This window comes from Lissotriton helveticus, chromosome 12 (genome assembly GCF_964261635.1).
Source record: "Lissotriton helveticus chromosome 12, aLisHel1.1, whole genome shotgun sequence".
NCBI lineage: Eukaryota > Metazoa > Chordata > Amphibia > Caudata > Salamandridae > Lissotriton > Lissotriton helveticus.
Window position 1 is genome coordinate 109,867,190 of NC_136073.1, and position 27,284 is coordinate 109,894,473.

General features: G+C 46.4%; 1 long non-coding RNA gene across 1 annotated transcript; it reads left to right on the top strand.

Moving 5' to 3' along the window:
• The first annotated feature begins 423 nt into the window (after positions 1–423).
• Positions 424–27,175, top strand: LOC144799289 (uncharacterized). The gene is made up of 4 exons (XR_013603784.1): positions 424–605; positions 21,218–21,424; positions 25,630–25,789; positions 26,994–27,175. It is a non-coding gene; the product is annotated as an uncharacterized LOC144799289 (long non-coding RNA).
• Positions 27,176–27,284: the final 109 nt, after the last annotated feature.

The window sequence follows — 27,284 nt, forward strand, 5'->3', positions numbered from 1 at the left end:
AAATAATTCTGCTCTCAAAATGAATATGGGAATCACTGAAATAGGAAACGAATCACATTGAGATGCATAGCATGGTTTCATGAACTGTATAAGAGTGTGAGTGAATTGGATACGGTGAATTGTGTGTATAACATGCACTGAAAAGCACATGACACTAACAGCCAATTACAGAGGAGTTCAAGGCAAGCTCCGCAAAAGGAGGGGTTGTGGACAGGAGCACATTGAAAAACACGTGCAGAAGCAAGGAGAACACAGTACAGTCGCACCCTTTTCTGCTGCGCTCATTGGATCACATGGCTGTCAATCTCCTGGAGTCAAAGCTCTACCAATGAGGCCCCTGCATGTGGTGGTCCTGCCCCCACGCTCCAACCCATAATTCTATTCAGGCCTTCTTCGTTGGTACTACGCACGAGCTCCCTTGGTGAAGCTTTCAGCCATAGGCCTCAGCTAAGAGAAGCAGAAGCCTTTGGTGGCAGTGGCACTGATCAACTGCCTGCCAGTGCCCAAAAGACGCACACAGCCTGTCAGCCCCAGCCTAGCTGAGCCCTGCAGCCCCGGTGCTGTGTTGCAGCAAAAAAGGACAGAAATTAGGACTGGAAGCCACGGTACGTAGACGAGATGCAGCCCTTTCCCAGAGGCCGCAGTGTAAAGTGAGTGAGGGAGGAGGGCATACATAGCAGGAATACCCTGTGATGTAACGGTGTGTCACGTGTGCCCTCACGGTGAGGGCGTATACCTAGCAGATCAGGCAGGCTGGCACGGGGGAAATATCATGTGACGTATTAAGGAGGCCTGGTGACGTGCACGTTGCACTCAGAGCATGAGGGGAAATCTTGTGATGTAATAATGACCTCTAAAGGAACGGTGCAATGCACGCTGCCGAACGTGCAGTGTGACAAAAGGGAATAAATATCCTGCGGTCAAAGGCGTAGCTTATGTTGGTGCAGCTGGTGCAGTGGCACCGTAGTCCAGAGGCCTGACAAGCCAATTTAAACTTGATTATTAATTCAAACATCAGCCAGAGGCCTGAATCTTTTATGGCACTTCGGTCCACGTCACACTGGCTACTCTATTGTCTGTGGTGTAGTCACCTGTGCACGGACGGTGACTTGGGATACCCTCTTGCCACGAGTGATTATCCTATGGTGTAACTTGTCCACGGATAATGACGTACACCTTGCAGATTATGGACCGGGCACGAGGGAATATCCTGTTACACAATTACTTGTGCTTACACGGTGAAATGCACCTTGCACAAGATACACCCCGGACACGAGGGAGTAATCTTTGGTGTAATGATATGATGACGTGTGTACGCATGGTGAGTGCACTTTGCCCACCATGCTCCCAGGGCACAAGGGAATACCCTGTGGGTTAATGACTTGAACGCACACTGCCTGTGCATTGTGCATCATGAACAATGGGCACGAGGGAATACAATGTGATCCTATCGCCTGTGCTCACAAAGTGAAGCGCGCTTAGTGCACCTTGCAGATCACACATCCCGTGCACTAGGGTGACCAACCGTCCGTAAATTTCCTCTTTACGGACGCCTTTTGTCCGTAATTCTTGACATCACAGGGAGCAGCGCTGCTCCCCTGTGAGAGGCCTCACCCCCTGATGAGGCCGCCTTGCACTCCTCCTGGAGCACAAGAGCAGCTCCAACCACCCACTGTCATTCTGTATGTAGCTGATTGCCACATACAGAATGTAAATGGGCCAGTCTGGGGTGTGACAGCATCTGGTGGCCTCCTCCTGCCTCCGTGTACAGCAGGGCAATCTGTGATAAAAGGTAAACCGCCCATGCTGCAACGTTAACAGTTCATATAAGGAAGCCTGTAAAAGAAGTTTAAAAAAAAGGGTTATCGTTCTTTCACTGTCTCATCATTTTTGAACTGAAGTATTCTTAATATTATATTCAACAAAGCCATGTTGCTGCTTTTTTATTTTAAGCCACAAACAACCATTGACAAAGCCAATAGTCCTGGCTTGTTGTTAGTGTAATGATACTTGCTGTATTATATATGTGGATGCAATGACAACAGCAACATAATACCAGTCGGGCGAAACACTATGCTAAGCGCTGATTTTTAGACTAGGTGTTTTAAACCATGCCCTTAATTACATCGAACACCCCCTTTGAAGATACCCCCCAATTTTTTTACACCACTTAAAGCCCTGGAAACAACATCATGTCACAGTCCCCTCACATCCTGGCACTGCTATGTTTTCAGATTTCCTATGTGCAGGGGCATAGTGAACCCTCCCTCACCCCTTGCTTTAGGAACTACAGCGAGGTGAAGTTCTTGATGGGCCTCTTCTGTCAGCAACTCTGCAGACAACGGCTCAGCTCATAATGTCAAAAGGTAGGTGAGTAAATAAGTGAATGAATGTGTGAATGGCTGGATGGATTAATGAAAGGATGAATGGAAGGGTGAATGGATAGATAATAAAAGAAAGGATGGATGGATGAATGAGTGGAACTATTGATGAGAGAAAAGGTTACTCGATGGATGTATGGGTGGAAGGGTAGATGGATGGGTAAAAGGGTGGATGGGTGTGTGAAAGGATGGATGAGTGAAAGCTTAGATGATGGGCGAGTAAATGGGTGGATGAATGAGTGAAAGGATGAATGGATATAATTGATAAGTGAAAGGGTGAATGGATGGATGAGTGAAAGGGGGTAGATGGAAAAAAGGATGGATAGATGAGTTAAGAAGTGAAAGGGTACATGGATGAGAAAACGGATGGATGGATGAGTGAAAGGACGGGTGAGTAATAGGATCAATGGATGGAATTAATGAATGGATGAGTAGATGGATGGGTGGGTGGATGGATGGATTGATGGATGGATAAGTGAAAGGGGAATGGAAAGAGAAAGGGAGGATGAATGACTTGAAGGGTGAATGGGTGGAAGGATAAGTGACTGGGTGGATGGATGAGTAAGTGAATGGATGGCTGGATGGGTGAAAGGGTAAATGGCTGAATGGATGAGTGAATAGATGGATGGGTGGAAGAGTGGATGGATGACTGTACAGATGGATGGGGTGAAAGGGTGGGTAGATGAAGGATGGATGAGTGAAAGGGTGGATGAAGGGATGGATGAGTGAAAGGGTGGATGGAAGGATATATGGTGGATATTTTTACAAATGGTTGAATATGTTTGGATATAAATGGGCACACAGATGGAAGCACAGAATGAATGTTGAAATACTGAATGATAGATAAAAGAATGATTACACCTTGTAGCACCCATTACCTTAAGTGACAATTCCTATACATTGACTTTCACGTTAATATGAGTCATTGTCTCTATATAATGTGTGTGATGTAACACACTCGAACACCCCACCCTGCCCTACATAATTGGGATGAGTAACACTATAGGAGAAATTAAATACACATGAGAGACGGTCTAAGTGAAGATGATGGGCACCATTGAAGGGTGGAAGCAAGGCAGGACTGGCCGGACCGGGCATCGGGTGTTTCTTTGGGAGGCTGGAAAGGGTGGTGGCAGTTTTGTTACTGGGGGCTGGCACTGCAAAGTTCCTTGTATATCCAGTAGTTTTCAATCAACAATAAATGCAGCCTCACTTATATTCAGGTGTGGTGCACCATTGTCTGGTGTCACATACCTGCTGGAGCGATATGCGAGTTTTGAATCGTCTAAGGTAGCAAGCTGTGGGCATACTGAAAATCGTGAAGTGCACGATTGTCTCAACCTATATAAACCTATTTTGACTTGTACTTAGATGGTTGTCTATTTACTTACTTATATACTATTGCGCGACCACCTCTGACGTGTCTGTAAAACTTACCTTTTGTTCTGCAGTTTTGTCCTGAATTTTGTCCCTTTGTCCTGCGCTTGCCCGAGGCCACGCAGTGGCCATCAGGAGGGCGGGCTCCTAGTCACAGAGGGCTGCCCCCGCCCACCTTGTGACCAGCCACTCCTCGCCTGGGCAGGTATCACCCAGTAGGAGGTAGGCCGCTGACGCACGTCCGGGGCGGCGAGGAGGAGCCTCGGAGGGTATATGACCCCAGGGCACCTTTGTGTAGGCCTCTTGGCCGCTCCGGACGTCGCGCGACAGCGTCGGGACACTCTTTTGGGGTGACACACATTTTCTTTGTCCCCCTGCTTGTTGTCGTTTGGAGCTCGGTCTGGCGTCGGGGTTATGTTTCCCGTGGTCGCCGGGTTCGTCTAATAGGCCGGTGAGTGCTCCCTCTCGACGCCCTTGTCCTGCACCCTAATTTCCGGTGCGCGGCCGCCCTGAGGTTCTGGAATGGGGGCCGCCAGGATGTCCAAGCTGCATTGTGCCATGTGAGTTTCGCAGCGTGCTTGCTCGGCAATCACCATAGGGTGGGGTGCGCCCAGCCATGATTCTTACCCTGGCCCACCCGCTTGCCCCCCCATCCCCGGTGCGGCGTCCACGTGCCTCGCGGCGGGCCTACTGCCCTAGAGGGCAGGCGTGTGGGACGTTTCTCTGGGCCGAGTATCTGTGACTGTGGTGCGTCTCCGGTGGTCATGGCCTGAGTTAGGGTTAGTTAGTATGCGGTGTAAATGTTTAGTATGCCGATACAACTTCTTCTAGGGCCCGGTGGCCGTTTCCGTCTAGGGCCGCGGCTACCTAAGCCTTCAGTACGGTGGTCGGTAGCTTCTATTTCAGACTGGATATCCTTGCACGCGCGGAGTATCGCCGTGCACACTGTGTGCGAATAGTGCTGGCCAATGTTGATTTTCGATAAAAGGTGGTATTTAAGGGGATTTGTCTAAATGTTACACAGTTGAGTCAGCTTAGCACTCCGATAAATTCATACATCATTCCGGGGGATTTGTCGAATGTTACACAGTTGAGTCCGCTTAGCACTCATAGAAGGTCATACTTGTTCATGCTGGATTTGGGGGTATTTGTCTTATGTTACACAGTTGCGTCAGCTTAGCATTCATTATAACGTTCATACTGTTCAGGCTGTATTTAGGGGGATCTGTCTAATGTTACACAGTTGATGCCCGAACTAAAAGATTATTAGCAGGCAGAAATGATGTAGGGCTGAATTTAATTCATTGGGCGGCGGACAGTATCCGCAAGGGGGGCCTCGTGGGGGTTTTCTTTGCCCCACCACTGCTCCGAGATCCCGCCGCGGTGGTCGGCCCAATATTGTGATGCTTGTGTTTGGCTCCAGTTAGGACGTTGTTAGTGACATGCTTGGGATTCCACCTAACACAGCGTTTCCTGGCACTGATTTCGGCCTCCACGCTCATAATATGCCCTCGGCGGTAGTATTCAGAATTTTGTCGTGAACTTTCCGTGGAGAGCGAAAATATTTTTGTAAAGGGCAGATCGGTTCATTTCCTAGCTTCGTGGTTAGCATCGGTATTGCGCCACCAAGCGGTGGAAATCCTACATCGTACGTGACTAGCCCGTAGTCAAGCTTCTTCGTGAGCTTCCCGTGTGCGCAGGGCGTCACTACTGTCTGTGGATAGACGTGGGGCAGCTGCCAGGGCAACTGTCCTCGGAGCCTAGGGTTGTCATAGAAAGGTATATAATACATGTCAGCGCGAAGGGTCTCTCCCCTGTTCTGCCAGGTCTCTAAATTATCAGTCGGGTGCTCGAGGCTGTCGGTAGGGCTGTGGGGAATGAGCCTCTCCTCCTCAGGGTCGGCATTCCTATTCTTTAGTGCAGAGGTGATGTAGGGCTAGCAGTATTGGAATGTGCGCACGGGAATCGTCTCCTTCATGCTTTCATGTTCTTAAGCGACCTCCTTTGGCTAGTCGCCATAGTGTCTTTGATTCATACTTGAGATGTTAAGTTAGCTGCCTCCCAGATTATGCAAAAAGCGACCGTCTTTAGACTGATCTCAGGGTGCCGCGATACTCCGGTGCACACTGATTCAGACGTCCAATTTTATTTAGTCAGGTCTCTACAATGGTTAGAATAAATGTTCCTTTTCATTATGCAGTTCGACACTTCCGAAATGGCTCTGTCCGCTGATCGAAACACGAGGTTCAAAGCAGTAAAGAAGGGTTTCCTGTGTTTGCCATCCTGGGCTAGGGGGTCTGGTATTTCAGAGTGACGTAAGCCGCTGTGCCCCTCATGGGTTGCCCCAGGCACCGACATGTAACTTAACGTGTTGCCCAGAGGCTGCTTGAATTTTCTATAATGTTATTTCATCAATAGTCTGATAGTACGGGCCCCCCCCTATAAATAATTTAGTTACAGAAAGAGCTATTACCTCAGAATTTAGATCTTGCGGGGGATTATCCGCACTCCACTGGACTGTCTTTAATTGCCATTTTGCATGCGATTATATACATCTCTTATAAGTGATTTCTATCATATATAACTTACTGCTTGCAGATAGCCGCGGTTAGGAGTAAGATTGACTTTGGTATAGGACGCATGCATTGATTTGATTTCTTTGATGTGGGGCCAGTTGTGCGCGGTCTCCTGCTTTGGCTGGCGGTGGGGCGTCTGGAGGACTTGGAGATTTTCGGCCTGGCGACCGTGCACAGGAATTTCGCGGTTTGTATGGTTGAATGGCTGGCCTCAGGGGGCTGGGAAGGCTACGTTTGTTGCGCGTTGTTTCGGGAATTTATGGACATCATGGGTGTGTTTTTCGGGGTCATCATTGTGGACTGTTTTGTTTGATTTTGCTGGAGTGCGGACTGGTGCGGGTGCTTTTGCATGCCTTTGTGCGCAATTGTCGGTTTCACAGACTCCGCTTTGGCCTGCTATCCGCATGAGCCTTCTCGCGCTGCTCTCGGCGGAGGGGCCACTGGTGGTATGGGCGTCAGGTGGCCACTTTTTGGCTTGCATTCACACCGGGAGTTTTTGACGTTCCTTTGCACTGGCTGGCGCGCCCTGGCCTCGACCCACTGGTTCCCCAGCGTCTCGCACGGGCTGCGTGATTTTATTGACACAGCTTTCTCGGTTTTGGGTTCTTCGTTCTATGGGGGTGTTTCCTGTGGCCGAGCCGTTTGGCCATCCGGGGGTGGGGCCATTGGGTGGCCTCGGGCTGTCCTCTTGTGCTCGCGTGTGAGTCCTAATCCGTTCAAAGGCAGCCCCCCCCCCCCAGCTCACCCCTAGCGTTGCACCTCCCCCCTTTGGCTCTCATGCACACACTATGCCTGGGTGGCTCTTGCAGCCTGCCGGCTCCCTCAAAATCAATGGGCGCAACTTCAGAGTAGTGGGGGGGAGCCTGCATATTTAAGCGTCCCTGACCGGCGCCCTGCACATGGCAAGCAGCAGGCTTTTGTTGGTGCGAGATCGATTTTCCACTGCTGTGAGGCTATGACTGGGTACATGGCGGTCCACTGATCTGCTTGTTCATCCACTACCGGGTTTGGATTGGTTGGGGTTTTGGTTTCGGTCATATTTTATACCCTCCAATTCGAACTGAGGACTGGTTGATATTGTCTTTCAACACGCTTAGTTTGAGTTCGTGCCAGGTCTAGGGTGCGACAAGGGGCTGCACCGCACTGTTGGAGGTTGCACGTGGCCAGCGGTAGTGTTTCGTTCCTTCGATTGCACGGTCTGCGAGGTTTCCCCCCGGCTGGCCTCCTCGGTTCAGCTGTCGTTGGGGTCTAGTCACTTGTGGCCCGCGCCCCTCTGTCAGACTACTCACTTCAGCAATGCACCGACTCTGGGAGGTCGGAATTGGGCATCGCGGGGGCGAGGACGGTTTTGTTACAAGGGTGGGTGAGCGGCGTGTCTAGATGTTTTCCCGTCCCCCCCCCTTGCACTTTGTTTGGTGTGTGGGGAGTGCATTCCTGCTGGCAAGCTGCGCGTCGATGCGTTCTGTCTAACAGTGTTCAGGCAGGGCTCCGGTTGGCACCCAGGAACACCGAACGGGGACCATTGGGTGGTGTCCTTCGTGCACCGCTGGCTCTACGAGTCGGGAAGTTAGTGCTTGTCATTCGGCCCCCCTTGTGGTTGCAGACGTGTCAAGCATCGCTCGATGCAGCGTTCACTTCTCCAGTCAGCGTTGGTCACGTCTGGGTTAGTCCCTTCGAGGACTACGGTTATCGGTAGCCACAGAGAGAGGAACTTCCATGGTATTGCTCCTGTGAGGGCTCACACTATTTCTCCATGCCATTTATGCACAATTTTCAGTGCTTCAGATGTTTTAAGTACATCCTCCTGGAGCTATTCTCCTACGGAGAGTGTTAGCCCGGTACCTTTACAGTGCGCCCATCGTCCTCCCTACTAAAAGACCGTTCTTGTTACCTGTGCAATCACTGCGTAATAGGTAGCAAGCAGCGTGTTACAAGAGAAAAGTGAAGTGTGCATATTACTTTTGTGTACCAATTCCAAGTGATAATTGCGTTCTAGCAGTAAGGGATTTCGCACACGGTGCATTACAAGGTTAATGGTGTAATGTACGCTACCTACACTAGTAGGAGGTTTATACAACTATACTGGTGGGAGTTCAACAGTAGAGCTAATGTTACATAGCAAGGGCGGATCTTGAGCTAGTTGCGCACCCAAGCTCTGCTTATTATAATTAATGTGACGGTGGGCTGGGTATTAACCCGCAGTAGTCCAGTCGCAGAGAAGTATAGGTTAATGTATGTAAGGCAAAGTAGAAGCCGTCACTGTGGCAGGCATCTCGCGTTGTTAATGGGAGCAGAGGCACTGGGGGAGTCCTGGCATAATGTATTCCCTCCAGGCCATGTTATTCTACTACCATTCGGGTAGCTAATGACATGCGTACGATCAAATATCCTGGATAAATATCGAATATTTTCCAGCACCATCAGATTATTTAACAGAACAGTTACCTGTCAGCGTTTGAGGGTGCAGGTGGCTCATTATAGACAGACACATTGGAAACTATACTTTCTTCGAGCCTTGCGTCTAGTTCTATTAAACTTATCTGTAAGTCGCAATGACCTATCCTGTACCCTGTATATGTTGTATACCATCCAGTTTCAGAGTATTTGTTTGATCCTCTTAACGCGCCCTCGAGCTAATGAGCGCACTAGCCCGGCTCATTTGCATACCATTGATAATAGTCTTCCAATCTCACGACATATAGGTTTGTCAATGTCGTCATAGCCTTTCGGCAAGTACTTCTCTGTGGTAGCATAGTGTCTATTTAGAAGTGGTTAATATATTTCTGGATGGTATCCTCATCTTTTACCTGTATTCTAGTAATTCATCATTGCATAGTGTGCTTGAGGTCGCCGTTAGGTATACAAGGCCCAGCGCTCCTTAATGTAATATGCTTTTGTGACCATCAGTAAACGTGCCTGTGTTTCAGCCTCACCAAGAGAATTAGTTATGGTTCGCTCACCGGCAGTTATTCACTCCTTGAGCGATTTAACATCGTGAGTCTTCTAGGGACCTACTCCTTCAGATAATGTTATTGGCAGTCCAGGCTCAGGCTGAGGTGTAACAGTTCCTCTAATTGTATGTGATATGAGTTTAACACTTCTCCCCTGGTTTGCGTTTGAACAGCTTCGTGATGAACCCGAGTAACCTTTAGATTCCTTGTGCACCTCCTATGGTGAGGAGTTGACCGGAGGTTCCTTTCGCCAACATCGGGAGCTCCTGTTCCAGCTTATTATCCCTTTTGGCGAGGGTCGTGAGGCAACCTTTATAGATGGGCTATTCTGGAAAGTGGCATGGTCTAAGCGGCCCCTGCCTTCTAGGGGGCATGTGTTACTAGCTGTACCTATGCAATCCTGTGATAGATTGTAAGACGAGGTGGAACTCCTTGGTTCAGCTTACTCATCCCTTGGCGGGGGTTGTCAGTCAACTTTTTAGACAAGCAATTTTGTTTGCAGCAGGGTCTAAGCAGTCTCCGGGTCTAAGCAGTCAGGGTCGAAGCGGTCTCCGGCTTCCAGGGGGCATGTGTTATCGGTTGTGTACCTAAATGCGAGCCCATCACTCAAGCTATACTATTTTGCACCGAGCATTTAATTAGCCCGCTGTACTTTGCTCGAGGATAGTTGCTCAAGCGTACACTAAACACAGTTCACAGTTGTATTTTGTGCTAGGCATTTCAGCAGAAGTTGTACAGTACTGGGTGTCGTCTGCTGATGCTTCGTGCGAAGGTGTGTGGTGGGCTTCAGTGTCATGCGCTGGTTCTACTATGGTTCTGATCAGGGAGCGATATCAGCAGGGGAGGTCCTCCTCTTCTCTTGGGGCTCTTTTCAGGGGTATTACCTCTAGCACCTGGAAAAGTATACACTATTGATGTAGAGGGATTCATTCCCTTTGGGTATTTGCTGACTAGCTTCAGGGGCTTGTGGTGTCAGCGGGCGTGTCATGTTGCACGTCGGGATCCTACGGGGGTACTTGGTTTCTGTCCCGGCAATCCCTGGGTGGTGGTCTTAAGTCATCCTACAGACAAGCTAACTACAGGTAGAGTAGCCTAAGCTGCTTCCAGACTAAACCCGAGCGGGCAGGTGATGCCTGCTGTTAATACCTGTTCAATCCTGCTTTGGCATATGCAAAGTCATCGCCCAAGTATATAGTTAATATATATTTATCCCGTCAATGCCCCTGTGCTCTTTGGGTATAGCTGCACAAGCGTCAGTGTAAGCACACTTTCTCCATGTTATGCGGAGAACGGCGTATAGCAGGATTTGTACTTGCTGGGTATAGCCTGCTGACGCTTGTTGTGAAGGGTGTGGTTGAGTTGCAAGGCATGTGCTGGAACGCCTATTCAATTCGAAACACCTTCAGTAGTAGGGCCCCCTGCTCATCACTTTGTCATTCACCTGGAAGTATGACTTCAGGTAACCGGGTATGGTTACTCTTTGGTTTCAAAGCAGTAAAAAGACCCGGAGTATCTGCAGATTAGGGGCTGAGGGGCCTGGGTTACTTCAGGCATGTAATTTTCAGGTCTGGATCAGGTTGCTCGAGGTGGAAATGGTCCACCGCTCACCTGTCATTTTGCCTTGTTCCTTGGACAGTCAAAATGCTCTGCAGAGCAAGAGTTTCAGGTTCCCCAATAAAGCAAAGTGGTGGGGGGCCGTGAAAAGATTCACTCAGCGGAGGGGCCTGGGTTCCATCAACCACGAGATGATTCAGGACAAGGTCAAGGGTTACTTTGAGGAGGATGGTGTTCATCTCATGTTGTGGGCTTAGACCTGTTCCTCCTAGACCTTAAAGAAGCACTTTTGAGCAAAGGTTGCAGGTAATGAGTAGTAGCAGTGGTGGGGGGCCCGTGCGGCAGCGGGTACCACCGCACGGGCTGTGGCGGAGTTACTGGGCGATCCGGAAGAAGAGAGGTGCAAACACTGTACTTCATCGGGCACATAGGGGTGCCAGAGCCTAACCTGTAACCTCATGGGAGGTGCAGGAACTCGTGTCGCCGCCCCAGTAGTCCTTCGGGCGGTTGTGGGCCTGTGCAGCCGGGGGTTTGCCTAGTCACGCCCTGCAAGGGGCGTGTGTAGTATAATTATAATAATTGTGCAGCAGTTGGGTGGTTCGCCACTATGCTGATTGGCTCAACAGGCGGGCAGGTGGCGAGAATGCGGCCTGCCCTTTGATCGCCCGTAAGATAACCCACCATCATTACATATGTTGTATGTAATAAACCTGCAGCAAATTTTCCCAAACTTAACACTTGTGTCTGTGTGTTATTTGCGGGTTTGGGGCATCACGGGGGCGGGGGGTCCTGTGGCCCTGATGTGACTATGCGCTTGCCCGAGGCCACGCAGTGGCCATCAGGAGGGCGGGCTCCTAGTCACAGAGGGCTGCCCCCGCCCACCTTGTGACCAGCCACTCCTCGCCTGGGCAGGTATCGCCCAGTAGGAGGTAGGCCGCTGACGCACGTCCGGGGCGGCGAGGAGGAGCCTCGGAGGGTATATGACCCCAGGGCACCTTTGTGTAGGCCTCTTGGCCGCTCCAGACGTCGCGCGACAGCGTCGGGACACTCTTTTCCCCCGCCCTTCCTCGAACCCAGAGTGTCTGCTTGAGGGGGGCTCCAGGGGGAGCTTTAATGTGTTCCTATTTTCGTTGCAGGCGGAGTTACTGGGCGATCCGGAAGAAGAGAGGTGCAAACACTGTACTTCATCGGGCACATAGGGGTGCCAGAGCCTAACCTGTAACCTCATGGGAGGTGCAGGAACTCGTGTCGGCGCCCCAGTAGTCCTTCGGGCGGTTGTGGGCCTGTGCAGCCGGGGGTTTGCCTAGTCACGCCCTGCAAGGGGCGTGTGTAGTATAATTATAATAATTGTGCAGCAGTTGGGTGGTTCGCCACTATGCTGATTGGCTCAACAGGTGGGCAGGTGGCGAGAATGCGGCCTGCCCTTTGATCGCCCGTAAGATAACCCACCATCATTACATATGTTGTATGTAATAAACCTGCAGCAAATTTTCCCAAACTTAACACTTGTGTCTGTGTGTTATTTGCGGGTTTGGGGCATCACGGGGGCGGGGGGTCCTGTGGCCCTGATGTGACTATGAATTTTTACACTCCCTGTCCTGAATTTGCACCTATGCCAGTTGGACACCCTAGAAGGAGTACCTTGGGGCAGGTGCGCATCACCCATTGGACTGAAAGGGCTTCCTCTCCCCACAACCCCCCTGCCCCCCCTACCCCCCAGTGTGTGGCAGCCTGGGATGAGACACGTCCCGGGCCCGCTCACAGCCGCACCGAGCACTTCACAGGTCTTTAAGACCATTTACATGTTAATGACGCCTTGCTGTTGTTTCACCCCTTCTAAGAGCCCCTTCTGCTCCACTCTGCCTATTGATTAAAAGTTCAGCCCCCCACGAAATGATTCTTCAGCCCCCCCACCCCGAAATTTGGCTCTAGTTGCGCCTCTGGTGTGGGCTACAACAATCGTGTGTCGTGGGAGAGCCCAGAGGCTTCTCTCCGTCACAGGCAGAGCCGTTGTACCATTCTGGGGGCATCAGCTCAGTGGGTAGGACTGTGGACGGAAAGGATGGACAAGCATCTCAGATTTGCCTCAAACTGTGCTGAAGACCGGTGTAAATGCACCCAAGTCTTTCCCAGGGCGGAACGAGGGTGAGCAGAGAGTGTGTAATAATGAGATGCACGAGAGTGCAATTGTATTTTACAAGGGGGAATATGGCGCGGCTTCGATCTTTAATTAACAAACTCTGCGCACGTACCAAGCAGGAAAACTATTGATTCTGGCATCTCAGTTAAGTAAGGGCACGCTGGACCGGTTTCGAGCAATTTTGATTCGGGATTATTCATGTGCTTTCTCTGACGTTTTTTCTCTCTCATATTTGTCCCCACATAGGTAGTCTATACATCAACACTTAGTGACCAAAATCTGGTTACTAAGTATTGAAAAGTGTGGGAACGAGTGAATATGTTCTTTTGAGCAGGCATTTGTCTCCGACTGGGCCCACCGACGTTAGTGGCCATGCAGATGCTAGCCAGCTGTTGGAAAGGGGGCCGTGCTGCTACCGCAGCGCTCAAGAATCAGCATGGCAACTGCAGCAAGATGGTGGCCGCAACCCTTGCGCTCTGCTGATTTGGAGCCAGGGCCGCGGGCTGGCCTGGACCAGGAGAGTGCCACACAGCTATGCCTGGAGGCGGCAAATTGGAGGCGTAACTGCACATCAAGCAGTGACTCTACTGAAGAGGCATACACCATGGGGTGGTACACAAAGGCATTTGCATGGATTGGAGTCACGAGGAGCTTAGGCTGCTCTAATGACTAGCTGGATAATGATTACAGTAAGGCGCACCCCTTGGATGAACTACTTGACGTGCATTAGAGACAACTGCCCTGCAGGATGGTGTGATGCAGTTTCATGTATAGTCCACGTAGAGCTCCCTTCATCCCTCAGACTAATCTATGCCTGATTAATTAACGGAGCCCAGGTGCTTGCTTTGCTTCTGGATGTGATATGTATGGTGCGCATAGGTGCATTCAAAGTTCCTATAAGGATCGTGTCATTGTACACTGTGCATGTTTTATCTCTCACACGTTTTTCCACCATCACAGTGTTAAGTGAAACACATTTTAAAGGACCTCTCAGGCACTACAAACATGTTTCCCACATAAGCTCAAAAGAAAGAATACTCTAACCACCCATCCCTTATGGTGTAGCATTGTATCCAAGTAAACAGGCGCTTCAGCGCCCCATACAAGTGAAGTAAGTGCTTTATAAAAGGTACAATACAGTAGGTCTCAACTCACGCCACTGAAGCTGAATATTTAAAATGCAGCAGCTCCAAGTTCATTGGGTCTATTGTAGGTGTGAACAGTTTGCAGATCCTCCTCTAGGAATCGGGGATTTAAACGCGGAATCCAAATGCACAGACTCGAGCGGTGCTTATTTGTACTGTACGATTATATAAACTCAATCCTATTATACACTATGCTTGCATAGCGGGTGAACACTAACATTGTGATTTATTTGTGCTTTAGTTCTGGCAAGTCATACCTAGTTCACCTAGGGTAGCATTCAGATGTTCTTCTCAACAAATATCGTTTAACTGAGGATTTAAAAATTAATAATAATTACAGCACGCACACTAGAACATCTTGAACTCAGAAGGCTTCAAATTTTATTGGTCATAATAATTCCCCCATCTCCAAACCTCGATGGCTCACATTTTTCTACAACTAAATATAATATTATACACACCGAAAAACACTGGAATAACGTATTTTTGTTTTAACCATTAGAAGAATAAACATCGTAATTGTTTCCTAAACACGATAACTCCTGACCTCTAAGAATTAAGATAAATGTCATATCTGTTTTTTATTTTGATTTCTGTGTTTGCTGAGGGAATACAAGATTGTATTTTGTACACTGGATTATGGAGGTTTTAAAAGCCATGCATGGGCAGTGATCTATGTACACCTAAGTATGTTCATTTTAGGAAAGGAAACAATCGGCTGCTCAGCAAACAACTCATCATAACAAAAAGGGAACTCACAGCAAATTATATTTAACAAATGTAGAAAGTAGGCAGGACTGTGTAGTGTCGTCCATCATTGCTGCTCTCTAACATGCGGGCCTAGGGCCCTTCGCAATATTACAGACTGGGTGTATGACTTGTTTGCAAAAAGATGCCCTGCTCGGAGGTACAAACCAATTGAAAATAAAATAAATACACTTGTGGAAATCAAAGTGTGTATAAATGTCGAATTGTTTCGAGTTCTGAATGATCTACTACAACATGTTACTGCAAAAGAGTTGCTGCAAGTTTTTTTTATTTTTTATATCGAGGGCCAGATGTACTAAGCATTAGGTTGGTGTATCCTAGGGTTCCTGGAGTTTAGGGTTCAGGGCATGTATTTTTTCGTGCATATTGGAGTTGGCATGGTTTAGCTTGCTGGGTAGTTGACAAACATATAAGTTACAGAGAGTCTGTTAGTGTTATACCTTGTTTATGTACAAAAGGCAATATATTGTGCTCTTACATGTTGTATAGTGGGGGTAAGCAGTTGCACAAATTTGAAAAATGAAAGAGTGAAATAGAATTAATTGATGTAATAGCAATATTATGTGTTTAGGGGAGTTCTGACTATGTTTGGCCCCTGTGCCACTGTACCTGCAGCATCATTGAAATCATGGCCATTGTGCTTGCTAGATAATGCACTTGTGACTGTTTAGTAGTAATATTTAGCAGTATTCTGTGTTTAGTGGAGTCCCTAGAGCTTTTGTCCCCAGTGCCACTGCACCTACTGCACCATTCAAATCAAGGCCATTTTAACTGCAATGTACCTGCTTTATAGTAGTAACATGTGGAGTATTAGGTGTTTAGAGGAGTTCTGCTAACTTTTGGACCCGGTGCTACCGCATCTGTTGAGCCACTCAAATCATGACCCTGTTGTCTGCAAGGTAACTGCACTTGTGGCTGGCTGTTTAGTAGTATAAGTAAAATATAGCAATTTTAGGTGTTTAGTGTGGTCCATAGAGCTTTTGGTTCTGGTGCTACTGCACCATTCAAATCATGACCCCCTTGCCTGCTAGACTAATGCTTTTGTGACTGTATTGTCTAGTAGTAAAATTTAGCAGTGATCTGGGTTTGGTAGGGTCCTACAGCTTTTGGCCCGGTGCCACTGCACCTCCATTCAAATTAAGTCCCTGTTAACTGCAAGATAACTGCAATTTTGACTGCTTGTTTGGTAGTCAAATGTAGCAAAATTAGGTGTTTAGAGGGGTTCTGACAACTTTTGGGTACCGGTGCCACTGTGGCTGCCTGTTTAGTAGAGATAGGTTGTTTGTGTCTGCACACCTCCGTGATACTTCTCTCCAAATAAATAATATGTCAATCAGTTTGTGATATCCACTATCCTTTTCAACCAAAATTAACAGACTATCATGTTCATTTCTCAAATTCCATATTCAACTATCCTAATTCACCCCTAATCCTTTATGGGTTTCGGAGTGGCGTGCTTCAACACCCCATCAGGTGTAACAAGTGCTATATGAATGCAAACCTTTCTTCCCCTTTTATCCCTCCGCTATCCTTCTCACTCCAAATTACTGACTAATATTCACCACTGATATTACATTCATATTTCACCATACTAATTCACCACTAATACTTTATAGACTTCCGGAGTAGCGTGCTTCAACACCCCATGAGGGGTAACAAGCGCTATATAAATACAAACCTTTTTTCCGCCACTATCCTGCTATCATTCCAAATCCAAATAACTGACTAACCTATCCACCACTTAAAATGTACTTGCATGTTTCACTATACTAATTCAACACTAATCCTCTATGGGTCCCGAGGTAGCGTGCTACTCGCCGAAAAAGCGCTTTGATGCCTCGTCAGGGATAGTAAGCGCTATATAAATGCAATTACAATACAATACAATAGATGCACCGATGCCCATAGGAGGTGCCGGACCCGAGCTCCAGGGGGCCCCCTCAGCGCACAATTCAGTAATTTACAGCGGCATCCATGCTGGGACTTAGTTTAAAAATTATGCTCCAGTCCAGTCTCCCCAAATAAATGAAATGCACAGAGGCCAAGGTCTGGATGCAGAAGTGGTATGAACAATTTTATGACTTAGTCGCAGCTACCGGCACAAACACACACTGTCGTATGTCTCAACTCTGGAACTTTCAGTGGTACCCGGTCATGAACAGCCATCCACTCCCTGAACACAGACACTCGTTTTGAAAAGACCGTATTACCAATCTAGAAATGCGGAGCATGGCGAAAGTCTCAGTCATATGTCTCTCTGTGTACTTTGATAGGTTCTGGCAAACCCCAACCCAGTGCATGTGTTTTAGAGTGACCTGGGGCTAGAATCATGGTGGAGGGGAATTTCCACTACTTTCAGGATTGATTTTGAAATAAGAGAAAACACTGATGAACTTTGTTTTGAAACAAAGCCTGGCATAATTAAGTTTGGTTTGAAAGCATTGCTCTTGTATGGCGTGTTGAGCCTTAGGTTCCACCTTGTGCACTCCTGTGTAGAGGTTTATGTAAACTATATTAATCCTCATACTAATCAAAAAAAGATCGCTGGTAGCCACAGATCCTAGCTAAAGGCTGAAAATGCACTTGCATGCTGGGTGAGCTTTATTGTGTTATGGGAAACCATTTCAATCTTCCACTTCCTGTTTAAAAAAATTGCTTCCATCTGTATCAGCATACCTAGTAGACCTGCTCCTCTAAAGACTGTTCCTGATGTGTTCTGGACGGTTAACCCACAAAACAAGCATTGGCAAAGCCAATAGGTTTAGTCTATAGGAGAGCGATTGGCTTAGTCAATTTCTTTTAGTCATATTGTGCTGTATGTTAAACGTTAGGAAAAAACAAAAAGAACGCTATGACGTAGCCAGTGCTGACCGCAAAGGACAGAGATCCAATTTCTTAGTATGGGATAATTCTCTGTCTTCATAAAAAAACATTTAATTACCTAAGATCCAGGCTAAAGTTGGGCGTGTTGACCCCGCAGGAACACTGCGTGAGAAAGACCATGCAGAGCAGGAGCTCAGCGCAGTCTGCATCTTTGTAGGACCTTGAAGACCATTCATGAAATTCTTGGATGCTTTTTTTCCTAGTGGGACGAGATGGGGCAAACAATTAAGGGGAGGGTGGAGGGGCAAGTAACAGAGGTAGGGGCAAACCAGACATGCAACAATGCAGGGGGGGGGTGGGGCCGGTCAAGAAATAATGCGGGAGGGAGGAAGCGGGTGCAAGTAATAGGGAAAAGATTACCTCTGAAAGTGGCAAACAGTGGAAAGATACTGGGCAAGGAAAGCAGTGCTTGGGCCATTGTTCCGGGGTCGGGACCAACACACAAAGAGGAGGTAAAGCCAGCACTCACTGATCAAACAAGCAAGGGAATTAGTGACAATGAAGCCCACCAATGATGAGCAATGGGCAAGCGTTATTCCCCCGGTAATGAAACAAAATGTCTCCAAAGCTACAGTGCATCTGCTGTCTGAGGCGAGATCTAAAGTACGTTGTGGGGGCAAACTGTCAAAGAGGCAAAGGTGCCCACCAAACATACTGAATGGCATAAAACAACCAACAGTGCCACCCAAAACATCAGGGGGCGCTAGGGTGAAGGCATGAGTGTTTAACGAAGAGGCGGGATTGTGTCCTGCCCGATGGGAAACAACTTTTACCATGAAGTAGATTTGCTATGCAGTAGCCTACCATGCAGGTAAGTACTTTTTAATATAACTAACATTTTTTGGTATTTAAAAAAAGGTCATTTTAGGGTTCAGGGGTGTGCAGAGGCAAAGGGGCTGGGGTATATTGAGTGTTCATGGTTGGATGGAGCTGTGTTTTAACTTTGTCACTGCAGTGGTGGCATAATAAGTGCTGTAGGCCACTAGTAACATTTTATCTTACTAGCCCTGGCTACACTTTGTACCATATACTAGGGTCTTATAGGTAAGTTATAGGTGCAAATCAGGGAACAGCTAATTGTACATACACTTAAGGGTCATAAAACTCTGGGTAGTTCCCAAGCAACCCCACTACAGGCTTTAATGTAATAGGTGCTAACCTGATATGTTACTTTATCATTATGTAAGCACATTTAAATCTGTGTAGATTACATTTTAGACCAAATGTAAACAAAATCATTACCAATGGCAATTCTTTCTTTCGGCCAGGCCCAAACCAATTAAAAAAGCTGATGACATTTAAAGAATATGGCGGAGAGGGTAAATATCCTCTATTTCTGAACCATGACACCTATGACACAGCCAATTAAAAAGCCAGCAGTTACAATTCTTCACATTGTAGCCTCTCTTTCTTATTTTTCAAAGCAATTGATTGTGTACTACCTACAGTTCCAGTAATACGCAGTGCGTCTAAGTCACAATAATATAACAGAAAAAAATAAATGGAAGCAACCGCTTATTTAGACTTTTTTTCAAATAACATTAAAAGTGGATTGGTAATTTAAAATGTGCAGTACAGCATAGTTCTCTAAATAGTATTATTAGCAGACATCAGAGGTTCAATATGTATTTCAGGTTTATTTACAGCCATTCGGAATTGCTTTGCTAGGAAACAAGATGTGAAAAAAAGGGATTCCCTAAAGGTGCCCCTGCAGTATATTTTGACAAATGGAGGCCACAATTTAATTCTTGAATTAAATGTATACATTTCGACTACACATGGAATTCTGGAGAATGTGGTGTTCTATGAAGGGTGCAGTATAACTGCATCTTTTGAAGTGCCACACCTCTGAATGGTGAATCAAGGAGGGCAATACCATTACTTTTCCCCGACTACTTGTTGAAACCTCAGAATAATTGTACTTTTCTCTTACACAAATGTATTTTACTTTGTGAAAATCGTGCAGGGAAAATCCTTTTGGGTTGGGTAATTTCCATACCTTATCTAGCTTGCTATTTGTCAGATGATATGACTTTTTTTACAGTGTTATTACATACTGATATGTTCTTTTTTCCAGATCAAACTAAAAAGATGGCTGCAGAGTCAAAGGTAGTGTGTGACCTTGTTGATAGCCTTTTAGCTCAGCCATCAATTTTGGAGGCAATAAGCCACACTCTAGATGTACCAAGGAATCCTCAGACCCATGTTAGGTCCGATCAAACCTTTTCGGGAAGTAGTAATGTCAATACTAACAGTCTAAGCATATCTAGATCAAACTACAATACACGATACAGAGCACAAGAGGTGGACCAAGAAGTAAGACATGTTTTTTCGAGAGGAAGGTGTTCTTCAAACCCAATGGAATCTTCTAAGTCAGCCCAAGAACAGTCAGAAACACGTGTGCAAAGTTCTATGACACAATCGCCAATATTTCACTTTACACGCAACTTTGGAAGACAGAATGGTGAAAGGATGCAACAGCCAAAATATACTCGTAGGTTAGATTACATATGATATACTATTTCATTGCTTTCATTGTCTCCAAAATAATTTTGTTCTAATAAATTTCACTATGAGTTTCATTTTAAATTGGGTGTGTGGCCTACAAACCACTGGAGTGGTGGATGCTCTCCTTCCGCAGACCCAGAATGTCTCACTTGCCAAATGTAGAGTTTCCTGTTGTGTCAGTGATGATTTACCAAAAGAGCTTACTGGAGAGGAGCACATTTGCCAAAAATGCAATAGAGTGCTATGCAATAGTTAATGTACAGCATTTTTTTGCTTTATTTGAAAGAAACACTTGCATTTGTGGTTTCCTATTTTTACTAATACATACATATATTTTATATGTACACACACACAGATAGTGTATATATAATATATATATATATATATATACATATATGTATATGTACACACACACAGATAGTGTATATATAATATATATATATCAATTCAAAATCCCTTGCACCGGAGAGATAAAGACTGGACAAATTCTTGTGTCTCTTACTTTTTACACTTTTTATTCCTTCAACATGCGGCTAGTAGGCAAAGTACGATCAACGCGTTTCGGAATGCCCAGATTCCATGCTCACGATAGATAGATAGATAGACAGAGAGATAGAGAGAGAAAGAAATGATGAGCACAGTCCAAGAACTCCCTAAAAATGGTTTACTCAATAAACACGCACCCTGATTGGGCTAGAGGTGGTGTAACAGTTCTAAAAATAAGATCTTAAACTTGTTATTTTATGCTTTATGAACGCTTTGATCTATCAGGACCATTGTGCCAATCAAATGTTCTTTTTTTTCTGATCTAATGAGAGTTTTTTCTTGGTACTTCACATCATCTGGTTCTTGAAATGTGACATAGTACAAAGTGTAGAATTATATTCAATTTCTAAATATATAATTAACATCTGGACATGACTTTGCATTTCAGGCATTTTCGTGGGCCTCCTACATTCACTAAGGAAGTAATTCTTTTATCTGGTCCTCACGATGAGATTGTTGTGAAGCAAGGAACAAAGCAATTTCTTTATGAGAGTGGACATATCATCACAACATTTGAATTTAACAAATTATGGACTTACCATGAGGTGCAGGACTAACTCCATGTGGCTTTTAGCCCCAAAATTGACAATATTGAGTAAGACAATTTTTATTTCGCATATTTATATGCAATACTATTTTTAAAATATCAGCAAGTTGTATATGGAATTGTTATCTATTTCCACTTAATTAGGTAACAGTCTTGCATTTAATCTATTTTGTAAATCAAAGCCATATACTTTCAATGTATTAAGACATTTTTGGTTATGTGTGTGGAAAATAACTTATGAATACATACAAATGTAAGAAATAATGAGTGTCAATAGTCAGATAGACAGGGCAAGGAAACTAACTGCAGGTGTCAATTAATAAAAATTGTTTTTTTACACGTATCACAATAGTTAATGGAGTGATATTCTTAAAAGGAGGAGTACAACAAGATGCTTTGTTTTTTAGTGTGATGTTCCGAACATCAGTTTGCACAGGCGTTGCATTGGTTCTGATGTGATCTGCCGTTTCTACTCCTGTCACAAGTACGATGCATTGGGTTCAGCTTCATACAAGCTAAGGATGGTTTGTTTCTCTGGAGCAAGTATCTGGGTCCACTTGCAATGGACCAGGCACAGGAGCAAGTTTATATACTTTGATATCGCTGAGTCATAAGCAACAGGAGGTGTTGGACTTGGCCGTTTCCCCCAAAATATTTTTGCTTTTGACCCCCTTGTCTAGGATGTCTTCCCCATGGTAACGATTACTGTATAGGCCATGAGAGGTGAGAGTCGCCCTGTTTTAAAATGTAATGTCACGAAATGGTGTGCAGGAAATAGCCCCCATTTTAGAAATGCACCTGACTGAAATGTTCTGTATTTAAAATGGATGCCATGGCCATGGGTTTGGCCACCTTACTGCCGTAGGTCAGCGGTCTAGATATTACCCAGCCACCCCTAGCTTTTGGAGGGAAGCCTGGCACCCAGGGTGCTCAACCCCTTCCCTTGAGCCAGTTTAGACCAGTTTGCCCCTAACATTCTAGAAGGTTCTGGCACTGACTGGAAGGAGGGTATAAGGAAGGGGACGCGCCACCAGAGACACACAGAGCTGGGACAGGAACGTGAGGGGACCTGCTGCGAGGTGTCACCGCCACTGGGGCCTGTGAGCTGGGCGGGCCCTGCACCCCCAAACCCCCCCTCTGCTGTCCCCCGGGCCCCTGACGAAGGAGGCCCCCCCTAGGTCCCTGACACTGTGTGGGACCTTGAACCACACCAGCGCTGCGCTAAAGAAGCGCCCAGAAGGGGAGGAGTGCTGTAGTCTGGAACCCCCCCCCCCAGGAGGTGAGGAGTGTGCCCCTGGGGCTGGCTGTGGAGCTGTTCGCCCCCTTGCGATGTGTGCCTACCCAGCACTACCCTTGTGAAGCGCTGGGCTGTGAGGGGCTGCCTGTGAAGTGCTGTATGGGGAAGATTGTTCCCCCGAGAAACTGGTACATGTTGGAGCGCTGTGGCCTGTGACTGTGGTGGCCCTGAGGTGCTGCTGGCCCTTTGAGTCCCAGAGCCCTGGAAGTTGTGTGGCCCGAGGAGAGGAGCTGAGGGCCGGGAATAGCGCTGCAGGAGCCTACCCTGCGTTTTGGCGCTCTTTCGGCAATTGAAATAATTAATAAAAGGGAGTCTACCCCTCATTGTTGCCGATCCCACCGCTGCCACCAATGTAAGAAATGGGGTGGCCACTTCTCCAGGGGGTAGCACGGTACCGAGCGGCAGGCCAAACCTCGGAGGACATGTGAAGCATCTCACGGGGCTCCTCTCGATGGCTCCTGCGGGGCTCAGTAGGTGCTGCAGGCATATTCAGGCGCTCTTTCTTCCCCTCTGAAGAGGCACTCCTCGGGCACAGACCGGCGGGGCTGCTGCTGTTGGCGGGGCTCTCCTGAGCAGTGGAGAGCCCCGCGCGCCCAAGCCGGCAGCAAGTGTGCTCCGCCGGTCTGTGCCCGAGGAGAGCCTCTTCAGAGGGGAAGCCAGAGCCCTTGAAGACGCCTGCCGCACCTACTGAGCCCCGCAGGAGCCATCGAGAGGAGCCCGGTGAGTGGGGGCTTAATCAGACTGTGTGGGGGGCTGGAGAGGGCAACGGGGCACACTATCGGTGCTCGCCCCCCCTTGTTTTTTGGAAACCGGGACTGGGCCCGGTAGGCCCTGTTTGTGCACAGGAGACCCCTAGACTGGGCCACACCCCCCCAGTGAGAATTGGAGGCCTGATTTACCTAAGTAGAGCTAGCCCCGTGATAAGAGAGTCGCCCCTCTTAGACTGACGCTATGCATGAGCGAAGAGTCCCTGCTGTATGGGTTGCCCTGAGGTCCCCAGTTATTACAGAAGCCTGGTGAAGGAAATGTCTAAGGGAGCCTAGAAGAATAGGGGTGCATATGGTTGCCTACTGAAAGTTACCTGCTCATGCTAAGGATTCATGCCCCAGGTTAAATGTGGGCCGGGTCTATCTTAGGGGTACCCCCTGTTGCTAATGTTATTGATGCCAATGTCCTGCCTGATGTTTTTATTGCAGGTTGGGGGCTAATGAGTTCCGCCCCCCAGGTCTTTTCCCTAAGGCTACAGCGCTGGGGTTCTGCATGACCTGTGGCTCTTACGAAGGCGTTCGAATGGTCCTAAGGTTATACCCGCCTGTTATTAGATGCTGGGATGCCATGATGTTTTTCCTTACAGGGGTTATGCTGAAGTTATAATGCCTGATGGGGGTTTATGCTTGATGTTGTATTTTGCAATTACAGCCTACTACCAAGGATTAAGGCCTGCGCCCCCTGCCCATGATTGGGTGTCCTGTGGCTAATGTTACTGAAGCCAAGGTATACTGATGTTTTATACCTGATGGTTGATTGTATGCTTTCGTGCCCACCGTGCAGGTGCTTGTGCCTTTTCTTACAGGTTTGGGCCTGCTGGGCCCCTATGCCGGCCTGACGTGTTATTCCAGGCCCCTTGTTAAACCCCATGCTGATGAGCAAGCCTTGCTGTTTTATTACAGGTGTTCTTGCCGGATGTTAATGCAGGGTGACTCATATTCTTTTAACAGGAGACGCCAATGCAGGTCCTACTGAGTTCTCTCCCCTAATGTTTGATTTTATGTATAATGGGCTTCCACGCCTAGTGTGTTCTTCCCCCATATGGATGTCGCTGACGTCACATGCCAAGTGCTAACCTTTTTATATTTCAGCTGGACAAGTTGGACTTATTTACCGTTTCAGCCTTGTTCCCAATTACCTTGTAAATAATCCCCCCTGGGTATATACTACCCTGGCGCTCGCTAGCGCCTTGTTGTGATTACGGCCTATGTTATGTTTACCCTTGCAGGTTGGAGACAATAGAGAACTTGTTATTTTTCCAACTCAAGCTGGTGTCGTGCCTCTTTTGTGGTGTGCCTGGTGAGTCGTATGTGGGTACTGCGTGGATGCTTCACATGTCCTCCGAAGTTTGGCCTGCCGCTCGGTTCCGTGCTACCCCCTGGAGAAGTGGCCACCCCATTTCTTACAGGAGGAAATCAAATAAGCCCTTGGAGAACACTTTGATCGCAAGGCAGCGTCCAGCTGTCACTCAGCAGGGCCAGTGAGCAGCAGGCAGAAGGGCAGCACAGCAAAAAAGCAGGTTTTCAAGATCAGCAGTCCAGAACAGTGACAGTCCTTGAAGCCTCACGGCAGTGATTCTGACAGAGTTTTGTTACAGGTCTATGGGCTACCTAGGGCCTATCTTAGGGGTGACAAATTTGTAATAAAAGGGTTATTTAAGGCTTGGATTTTAAATGCCAAGTCAGAGTGGCAGTAAACTGCACACACAAGCCCTGCAGTGGCAGGCCTAAGACAGGTCTCATAGGCTACTTGAGTGGGTTGCACAATCAGTGCTATAGGCCCACTAGTAGCATTAAATGTACAGGCCCTGGGTATATAGAATACCATTTTATAATGCACCTACAAGTAAATTAAATATACCAATTGTGGATAAACCAGGTTTATGGCAGAAGCACAGGCACACTTTAGCAGTGGTCAGAGTCCTAAGTCCAACACAAACAATCATTAAAAAGTGGATGTTAAGAAGCAAAATGTATGGGGGAAGACCACTCAAAGGCTGACAGGTATAACAGATTGTCAGCATTGCTAAAAGTTGGTCAGCTTGTTGACGAACAGGTTTACTTCTCCCTTCATGGATGATATTCTGAGTAATACAGATCTAGCATTTTTGATATTTTGAGATATGTTTAAATGTATAATTTTAATGTTCATGTGTAGGTAAACTAACACTCCACTTTTTGTTTTATAGCATAAAACTTCTGATGCCATGCCATAACAAATTAGTGCAGCCATTGCTAATGGACAAACAGAGTCTGTCAGGTCTTATAATTTCAAAACTCTTCAAACAGAAATCAGTCTATTTACAACCATCAAGGCAAATTCTTCAACATCCTGATTCACAGGTGTCTGTAAGTAATACTTGCATAAAGTATGCTCTATGGTTTCTATTGAAAGGTATAGGAAACATATCTATTAATAAATGTGAATGCATTTCCATATTCCCATAAAAAATGTTATGTTGTATGTTCTTTCTAGTGCAGTTAGTTAGAAAAATATTTTTATAGCGTAGCAATATCTATCTAAATCAGGAAGTAAAATACTGTACTATGTTGTTACCGTAAACAAAAAAGAGGAACATCACTTATTTAGGACGGAGTATACAACTTTACTTTATAACATAATTCAATATGATCCACTTTGTTTTAATTTGGGCATTAAACAGCACAGTCCAATATTTAACTATATTCATATAGCTATGATCACCATCCTATGCGGTTCTCTCTTACTCTATATGGAGAGACTGCCAACAAATGTGAACAATTGATTGCTTATACAGAGTGTGTGATTGAGTTAATTTATGTGTGTGTGTGTATAAGATGCAGAGAGGAATTTGACCAAAGTCATGGAGTTAGGGTTGAATGAAATACAAATGCGCATAGACACAAGTATGGTTATTTAGTAAAATACAGAAATCTACAAAAGGGTTAGGTTAGTAGCCTGTATGGCAAGAGCTTTGTAGAGAAGTATTCTTACCATCTTATGCTGATTCTGAAGTTGCTCTTACAGGGAGGTCAGAAAAGAATAGTGAGAAATACATTTGCCTGTGTTCATGCCTAATATCTTGTGAGTGGGTCAGATTCTACTTGGAATGCAGGTATGCTGGCTTTACTTTAAATGAAAGGATGGGATCTGTTTCAGAATAGTCTGGTTATTATTGCCTTCCTAAATTACATTTGACTATGTTTCATATATTATGTGTGAAGAAAAGAAGTGGTCTCATTTTTTCAAGTCTCCAGTAAGTACAAGATGGTCAGTAAATGGAAAGTGCCTTGAGCTGAGTGTTCTATTACATATGTAATGTCGGAATTTACATTTGAAAATTATAGAGTTGTGCTGTGGATGATCTGGTAGACAGTTTAAACCACCTTATATGAGTAGGATTTGTGTATGGTCAGCTGCCGGTAAACAATGGAAATGGTTGTGAGGTGCTGCCCTGAAGGAGTTGTTCATGCCTGGTTACTACACACTGGCTATTTGTAAATTGTTTGATTACTAACATTTCTTGTATATCTTCACCAAGATTCATGTGATGTGCCATTTATGTTTTTATAGGATAAAGGCATAGAGGAAAAAATGGACATGGTGATGTGGCTGGAAAGTGAAGAACCTTTAAGCAATAATTTTGCTGAAACAGAATACCTGAGTAGTTCAGATCCATTGAAAATCGGCAACATTACAGCAAATCCAATTTCTGCTAACACGACAGAAGAACATACATTTCAGATATCGCCCTCTCCCACTCTCATTAGCGAAGGATTTGCTGACCATTATCGGTACTGCTTTTCTCAACCCAGATACTCAATTTGAGATTTACTTGGTTTTTCAATATTGTTATATCATTTC